The sequence below is a fragment of the Cavia porcellus genome, unplaced genomic scaffold, assembly GCF_034190915.1.
Source record: "Cavia porcellus strain 051 isolate PalLab524CR breed Dunkin Hartley unplaced genomic scaffold, mCavPor4.1 scaffold_32, whole genome shotgun sequence".
Classification (NCBI taxonomy): Eukaryota; Metazoa; Chordata; class Mammalia; order Rodentia; family Caviidae; genus Cavia; species Cavia porcellus.
This window is the reverse complement of record NW_026947515.1, coordinates 38,910,919-38,919,126: the sequence shown is the minus strand read 5'-3', so window position 1 is coordinate 38,919,126 and position 8,208 is coordinate 38,910,919. Positions and strand designations below refer to the sequence as shown.

General features: G+C 46.9%; 1 long non-coding RNA gene across 1 annotated transcript in view; it reads left to right on the top strand.

Moving 5' to 3' along the window:
• Window positions 1-2,048: 2,048 nt before the first annotated feature.
• The window catches only part of LOC106026862 (uncharacterized), a 13,655-nt gene continuing 7,495 nt past the window's right edge, over window positions 2,049-8,208 (top strand). The window contains exon 1 of the long non-coding RNA XR_002790273.2: window positions 2,049-2,426. This is a non-coding gene — a long non-coding RNA (uncharacterized LOC106026862). The remainder of the gene's footprint in view (window positions 2,427-8,208) is intronic.

The following is an 8,208-nucleotide window of genomic DNA, read 5'->3' as shown; positions in this document are numbered from 1 at the left end:
CATCAATGAAATAAGAGCTCAGGTCTGAATGGTCACGTTCTCTAAGAATCCATGATTCCACTGAGCTCGGGCTATGTTCTATACCTTCTCTGGTCGTTTTACCAAGTTCAACTCTGTTGATAATATAGAGACGCCTTATCTTCCCACATGTCTGAGGATGAAAGTTTTCACATTCTTAATTATCTAGATCAATGAATCTATTCCTTTATATCGTTGGAATAATTTCTGATGGAATATTTGTAAGTTGCGGTACATTCTTTCCTATAATCATTTTTAGGGCTTTATTGAGCAGTTTTGCATACCTTAAGAGCCACCTATTAAAAATTCAGTGATTTTTGTTTTTGATTTACAGAGACATGAAACCACCACTGCTATCTAGTTTCAGAACACTTCAGCACCCCCAAAACAAATGGCACCCTCATCAAATAGCTGCTTCTCGTTCTCCTTTATCTCAGCTTCTTGCACCCACACATCTGTCTCCATGGATTTGCCTATTCAGGACATTTTACATAAATGGAATAATATAACATGCAGATCCTTGTTTCTGTTCTCGGCAGAGCACAATTAATAGTATTTATCTTTCCTCGATAATTTAGGGTTATTATTCGTAACATGCTTTGCTCATGATGACGTTTGGAAATATTTAGACAATATTTTGCCTGTAAGTGTCACAGCCCATTATGGACATGTGCCTGGGTCATGGCTCTCTTGCTGAGGCCATCAGGTGACGTCTTCCCATGCTAAACGCTTGTTTTAATCACTGTTTCCCTTTTAGATCCGTGTGCTCTTTAGTACATAAACAAGATCAGATCTGAGGCCTTGTGTCTTCTCTGTGTCCACGCTCATACTGAACTTCTTTGGTGTGTTCTCTCTTGCTCCTGGAGTGATTAAACGAGCCAAAATTGTCCCTTCTTCTCTTGGCATCTTGAGCATCTTGTATTATACAGTCAGCTAAATTCCATCTCGGCAATAAATCCCCCACAAGGATCTTGTGATCTCTCTGGTTTAAGCAGTATTAAGGCCTTTGATTCTTTATATCCTTCCTCTCTTCTTTCTTAAAATAGTCTGTAGCCCTCATGTCAAGGACCCTGTCAATTTCCCTTCCTCTAAAGTTGCATAATCATACAAGAACCCTTCCCCTTATTCTCCTTGGAGAGTACACAAAATCAAAACATTCTTAAGTGCTAACCTCAAGGCCAGGTGGTACAGGAGCTAAGTCAGGGATGCATGTGTCCTTCTGCCGAGTCCAAGGGCTTCTCAGTGTTTGATGGAGGGAAATAATATTTGCCATATACGTGGCCCTGGAAAGCAGAGTCTCTGTAAATACTTCCTTTACCTCTCAGTAGCAATGGGATGAAGGAGGAGGCATCTGATTTGGTGCACTGTCACCGTGCTGGGTTCTTGTCCTGTCTTTTTGGGGACTGTTTGAAGTTTGAGACAGCTTGGCAGGATGCATGCCGTCACCATTGTTAAATTGGATAAGGGAGCATGGTAGGGTCCAACCTGGACCATGATACAGGAATTTGAGATTTGGAGACTTCTTTTATTATCCATATTGTCCAGAAAAATCCCTGAGTATAAGCATGGTTCTCTCTGAATCTGCAGGGATCAAGGAAGTTCCATCTGTGACACAGAAACCACCCCTTGGTGGGACCTGGCCACCAAGTGTGAGAACAGAGAGCCTGCTGTGGGACATCAGAGCAGAATCTGAGCTCAAAGGTGTCAAAGTCACCCTAAATTGCAAAGAGGCACTGGGAAAAGTTTGGATGCCTCTACTTCTACATGACACAGCGCCTTTAGACTGTTGATTTCAAAAAGGGGAGACCAGCACATTGAAAACTCCCGAACGTCTGTGCTAACCACGCGAGCTGATTAGACCAGAAGCAAAAACCAGCGAAGGCTTTGCTGAGACTCTGAAGTCATTCTCTTATCAGTGACCCAGCACTGCCCTCTGGTGGCAATCTCCATCAAGTGCAGCCAGTTACACCATTTCTTAAAGGTTGTCTGCACAACTGGGTTTTGGGGCTATTTTTACTAATCCACGTGAACTCAGTTCCACGTGGTCTGAGCATCATGAGCAGGAAAACTTAAGAGTATCTCATGCCCCTGTCTGTATCCAGCAGTTGTCTGAGATAATTCAGTTCGTCTTTGGGAACTGCCATTATTACAGACAGTGTCTTCCTGGGTTTTTCATTGTTTGTGCCATCAACCCTCTAGGGCAGTTATTATAGTTATGCACCTGTTACAGATGAGGAAACTGAGTCTCAGAAAGGAAGTCTCACAGCAGCATGACGCTCAGCTCTGAGAGTCACCACCAACCTGTTCACGATGCCTCCCCACCCCACCCCTCACCCCAGGACGGTGAGAATGAGAGAACGGACAAGGCAGGGCACATCCGCTGCATGGTTTACAGCCATCACTTTATGGTGAGCATACATTACGTCTCTGTATTTTTTAAATGTTCTCTAAATCCTGGGTGTGTTGCCTGTCTAGCACAGGAAGGGGACAACCTGAAAGTGGGGTCAGACCCAGGAAAGGGAGCTTCCCTTGCATATTGACAAGACATGGGCTCACGGGACACGGTGGCCATCCGATGACCCTTGAAAGGCCAGGAGAGTTTTATTCTGAGCACGGCTCCTGTGAGGAAGCACTACTTTGGGAGTGGAGGTACCAAGGGGGGTATCAGCAGCATATCCAAGCATCCTCCTGGGCACCGGAGGACATGGTGGGCGTGTAGGGCTGGAACATCTTGCAGGGCAGGAGAATCAGACATGGGAGAAGTGTGGAGACTTGAGCCTCAATCCCTTTCGGTCTGCTGTGCCCCAGCTAGGGATCCTACCTGTGGGAGCCAGCATCCTTTTCTCTGGTTGCCTCCTCCATGGCAATGCACCTAGGATTCCGATGATATTTAATATAGATAGATAGGTAGAGATGTGCATTCATTATAACACTGTATTTGTAAACCAAAACAGAAGCGCCCTATTCTCCTCCTGCCTGTAGGTGGCAGCCTTGACTTGATGGAGCCCCAGGCTGTTTTCCGAGTCCAGCTTCTCTGACTAGTTGAGCCTTGTTCTCATCTAGAGGTTAGGGATGTTATACCCCAGCGTGCAAGTTACGCACAAGACCAGTTAAACAAAAATCCATTTAACTGGTCTTGTGCATAACTTGGGAATTTTGTTTGTTTTGAGATAGGATCTTACTGTGTTGCGTGGGCTCGAGGCACCCTCCTGCCACAGCCTCCCACGGAGCTACCACAATGTGTGGGCCTCAGGATTCTGCAAAGCTCTTCCAGGTGGCTCTCAGCCGAGGTTGCAGAGCCTGCCGTGTTTGAGCAGGCTGGGCTGCCATTCTCGTTGGTTCAGTGAGCAGCTGTCACTGTACCCGGCAGGGGGAGCATGGGCCCTCAGAAGGTAACCAGGGACCATGAGAGAGGTGTCACCTGGAACTACAGAGAATACCAGCTCCTTAAGGAGGAGGAAGTCAAGAAGGTTCCACAAGCCAAGGAGAGAGGAAACAGAATCCTCAGTAGAACCTATGAGAAATGATTGGCGTTTGGGTCCCTCAGGAAGAACATCAAACCCAGCTGTGTGTAGGGCACAGGAATGTTCTAGAAGACAGCGTGATGTCCAGCTGGGGGCTGGAAATTCTCTTCCACTAGCAGGGAGTTGGGTGTGGCTAGGTGATGGCACTCTGGGATTTGAGATTTTTGGGGGGTGGGGGGGTACAGGCCGGCAGAAGTGGGCCCAAAGGGAGAATGAGGGGCCTCCTGGGGTGGGATCATCCTGAGGTTCTCCTACCAATGGTGGAGAACTGACCCTGGCTGAAACTCTGTACCCAGGCCTGGCGGCTGCTCTCCAAACTGCCTCAACCCAGGGTGAGACAGAAACAGCTCTGGTCACAGTGCTCCGACATAGCGGGACACAAGGCGCACTGCCAGGCCGAAGAGATGGGAGAGGCAGTCCCTCTTGGCTAAAAATGGAAGGAGGGAATTCAAAACCTTAGATTAATCGCACTGTACTGCAATACATTTTAAAAATCAAACAATGCAAAAAAATTCCATGATCAACTAAACTTTAACTTTAGGACAGGCTCGGTGTAACTAGCCTAAACTCCACTATGGCTCAGCGCCACTCCGGATTCTCCAGCAAGGACAGGCAAAGTGTGACGGGAGCTTCTGCTTTCCTTTCACCGGCAGAGCCCCACACCTGGAGAACTGCCCGAGGCCCTGGGGCCCTGAGGGTTCTGGGGGCCCTGAGGGGTCTGGCAGAGCCACCGTGCCCTAGTGGAATTCTAGTGCTAAGGTGTGAGAGACAGCCGAGCCACAGAAATGTCTTAGAGCCCTGGTGTGGGGGTCGGTCCTGGGCCTGGGAGACACCAGTGGGCACTTGTATGGGGCCTCAGCGAGACCCAGAGAACAGATGCGTCAGGAGGTCCCACGTGAGCAGGCGGGGTACATCCACAGCAGGAGATTCCTGTGACAGCTTTAGCACGGTGATCTCAAAGCCGTCTGTCCTGAAGCACCTTCTACACCCTCATCAAAGAAGATAGAACATGTCCCTAGTTCCGCCACTCTCCAGCTGCCTGTGCCAAGCCTCTAGTTCTAGGGACAGGGGTAAAAACATCTGTTTCTAAGAGCAACAAAACATACTCTTTTCAGCAGCACAAGGGGGCTTTGAAAGTGGCAGAGCAAAGGGCTGGGGATTTAGCTCGGTGGCATAAGTGCCTTCCTTGCAAGTGTGCAGTTGTGAGTTCGATCCCTGGTACTGATAAAAACAAAAAAGACAGGCAGGTGAAGGAGGAAAGGATATCTCTTTTTTGGGGGAACCCACATCCAGCCTCCACACTGTGACTTTCTTGAAACTTTTAAACAAATACAATCTATACCCAAAAATACAGCACCTCAGCAGTTACACTGGTAGCCCACGGGAGCTTACACACTCAGGGTGGGTGAGATTCACAAGTGCGCAAGTAGATTAATGAGAGAGGGAAATAAGTAGAAACATTTGATGCTTGGAAATAGAGTCCTGAGAGACCTCCTGGGGTCTGGTTCTTAAAGTGTGATCCACAGATCAGCAGAATGGGAGTCACCAGGCCGGGTCCAGAGCTAAGAATCAGAAATCAATCCCAAGGCAGGGCTCAGCAAGCCTCCCAGGAGACTGCAGCACAGACCTCAGCCCATGCTCCTCAAACTAGTGCCACCAGTCCCCAGGGCTCTCATTAGAATGCAGGTTCTGACTGGGTAGTGGGAGGAAGGGCTTGAGATTCAGCCCTTCTGACACACACACTCCCAGGTGGACGCAACATTGCCGGCCTTTGGGCGACTTTGTTTCCAAGGCCTGCTTCAGGACAAGTCTCCTGGAGTGCCGGTTAGCTGTACAAGTTATCAGATCTCTCTGCTGGGAATTTCCACTGAGTAGGTCTGAGTTGGGGTCAGGAATCTGCTTTTATTTTTTTCCAGTCCTGAGGACTGAACCCAAGACTTTTGCACTGAGCTACATTCTCAGCTTTTAACTTTTTTTTTAAGATAGGGCTTTGCAAAGTTGCTAAGTTCCCCAGGCTGGGTTCAAATTTGTGATCTTTCTGCCTCAACCTCCCAGAGTGCTAGGATTACAACATGTGACAATCATGTCCAGCTAAGAATCTGCTTTCTCAGCAGCTACTCTAAGAGTGTGTCTTCAGCACATGAATATCCTTGCCATAAGCAGAGAGCCTCTCAATAGGGATTCGAATGTTCCAGATCAATCTATTGAGTTAGAATCTTTGAGGAGCTCCAAGTTCTGTATTTTTTAAAAGAAACATCAAGCAATGCTGATGCCCCCTCGGGTTTAAGAACCCTTAATTCAGCGCTTGCTTGACAAGTGTGAGATCATAAATTCAATTCCCGGTACAAAAATTTAAAAAATAAAAACCACAATAATGCCAATCTCTTTTTCTCAGGTAAGGAACCCTAATTTCTAGATGGCAGGCTGCCCAGCATTATGAAAGAAACTAGAGGTAAAATTAAGGCTGGAACCCAGATTTTCTCATTCATTTTTCAGTGTTCTTCCAACAACTTTCTAAACACGTGCGCGCGCGCGCGTGTGCGTGTGTGTGTGTGTGTGTGTGTGTGTGTGTGTGTGTGTGTGTGCATGTGTGTGTATGTGACTGCAAGTTCTAAAGCCAGGAACTGGGTCACATTAGGGAGACAGTGAGTCGTAACTGCTACTCAGGGGTGGCACAGAAATTTCTTTAAGTGCCCCTAGAAAGGTCTACAAAGGATGAGCATGGCTGCTGATGACTGAGGAGGACCCAGGGGTGACAGGATGTCAGCAAGGGGATGTAGCCAGGCAGGAGAGGGAAGCAGGGCCACATGTGCTGCCATGTGTCAGTCTGAGGCCAGTGTCCTCTGCTGAGGGGTCTGGGCAGAGCAGTGGCAGTCATGTGTCATGTTCTACCTGAGAGCTCAGTGGGTCACCTAATCCGAATGAACTCTTACTGTAATCCAAATATTGGAATCCCTTCTTTGCCTTTCTTGCGGTCTGGGAAGCTTATATTTGTGATCCCATTGAAACGTTATTGGGTGCTGGGGGATTTAGCTCAATGGCGTGAGAGTGCCTGCCTTGCAAACATGGAGTCGTGAGTTCGATCCCCAGTACCCTCCCCCGAAAAAAAAATGTTTTTGGAATCCCAGCAAGTTAATTTCAATCTACTGCCTTTGTTACAATCTACAGCAGGAATAAAAACACTAAGACATATTTACAGTTATGCAGCCAAGGGGTCCTAAATAGGACCAGGTGAGGATTCATGGGACAGAGTCCCTGACGCAGGTTCTCACCAGGAATTTATTAATTCATGAAGAAGGAAGTGGCTCAAAGATGAGTATCAGTGAGAATGGCAGGAATTACATGAGTCTGTGAGCTAGGTTTAGCTAAGAGGTCAGAAAATACCTGTGCAGTCTGCATAAAAACCAACCTGCATTTAATTGGGGTAGCATTTGAATGTTTAGGAGGTTGTTGTTTTAGTTTCTGATATGTAAATTTTTGTGCCCTGGGTAGTCATAGCCTCTCATCTTGAGGCTCAGACACAGTTGACATTGCTGGAGCTGTATGGCTCTGCCATCCTGCTGTGCTCAACTGTTTACAGGGAGTCACAAGGTGAGAAAACAGGAAACTGTCGGCTGGCTCCAAAAATTACACAATAGCACCTCAGCCAGCCCTGTTTACATTGCCTAAAGCCAACTGAAGAGAGAAAAAAGGCTTAATCAGCTCTGTACATATCACTGCATGGAGATGGCACCCAGTTTAACTAATGTGGAGGTAGCTGTTCTGCACTCAAGAAGAGCCATCCAAGTGCTGTGATATCATTCACCTTGAGAACCAGGCTGATGATCCTTGATTTATAGTGGTACAGAGATGATACGCAGTCAATGGAAACCATACTTTGAATTTTGTGCTTGGATCTTTTCCTAGGTCAGCTACATGCCGTGAGATACTATCTCTAGGCCTGATGTATTAAATGCATTTTCAATTTAGGAGATTTTCAGTTACCATCAGAAGTTGAAGATCACTCATATACTCTTCGGGAACAAACAATTTGTAACCCATGTACAGCTTAGATCACTGGATCTTCATATCGCCAGCATTTAAAATTCTCCAAAGAGTATCAGTGAAGCCATAAAATGCAAAAAGAAGCTTGTTAAAATTGCTTCTTTTTTCTGTAGAGTTAGGATTGTCAAACTCTTTATCAGGATGATTTAAAGCATAGAACTGCTATTAATATTTTCTTACAAAGATGTTGGGAGTCACAAAAAAAAAGAGAAACAAGTGTGTGTTCATCCCTTACCCCATATTTCAGGCAATAAACAAAAGAAATCGATCGTCCAGGATTACAAGACAAGACAGAATCTGAAGGAAGTCTGGAGGGAGCCACGGCTGAGAAAGCATGAACCCTGCCCAGCACCAGCTGGTCAGACAGTGGAAATGCCCTGGGCTCCGAGTCAGGAATATGAGCCTCAGCCTGTGGACTCTTCTAGAAATGGAGAGAAAGAGACTTAGAGACCTCGGGGTCCCTCACTGCTGAAAGCACCCATTCCAGGTTTGGGGCCAGCCTGGCTGACACTGCCCCTCTGACCCTTCTCAGGAGGGCACAGTGGAAGTGGCAGGCACTTTTAGGTGCCACCGGTCACTGAATGTCCTTGTATGCTGTTTTGAGATCTTCTGTCTTAAAAGA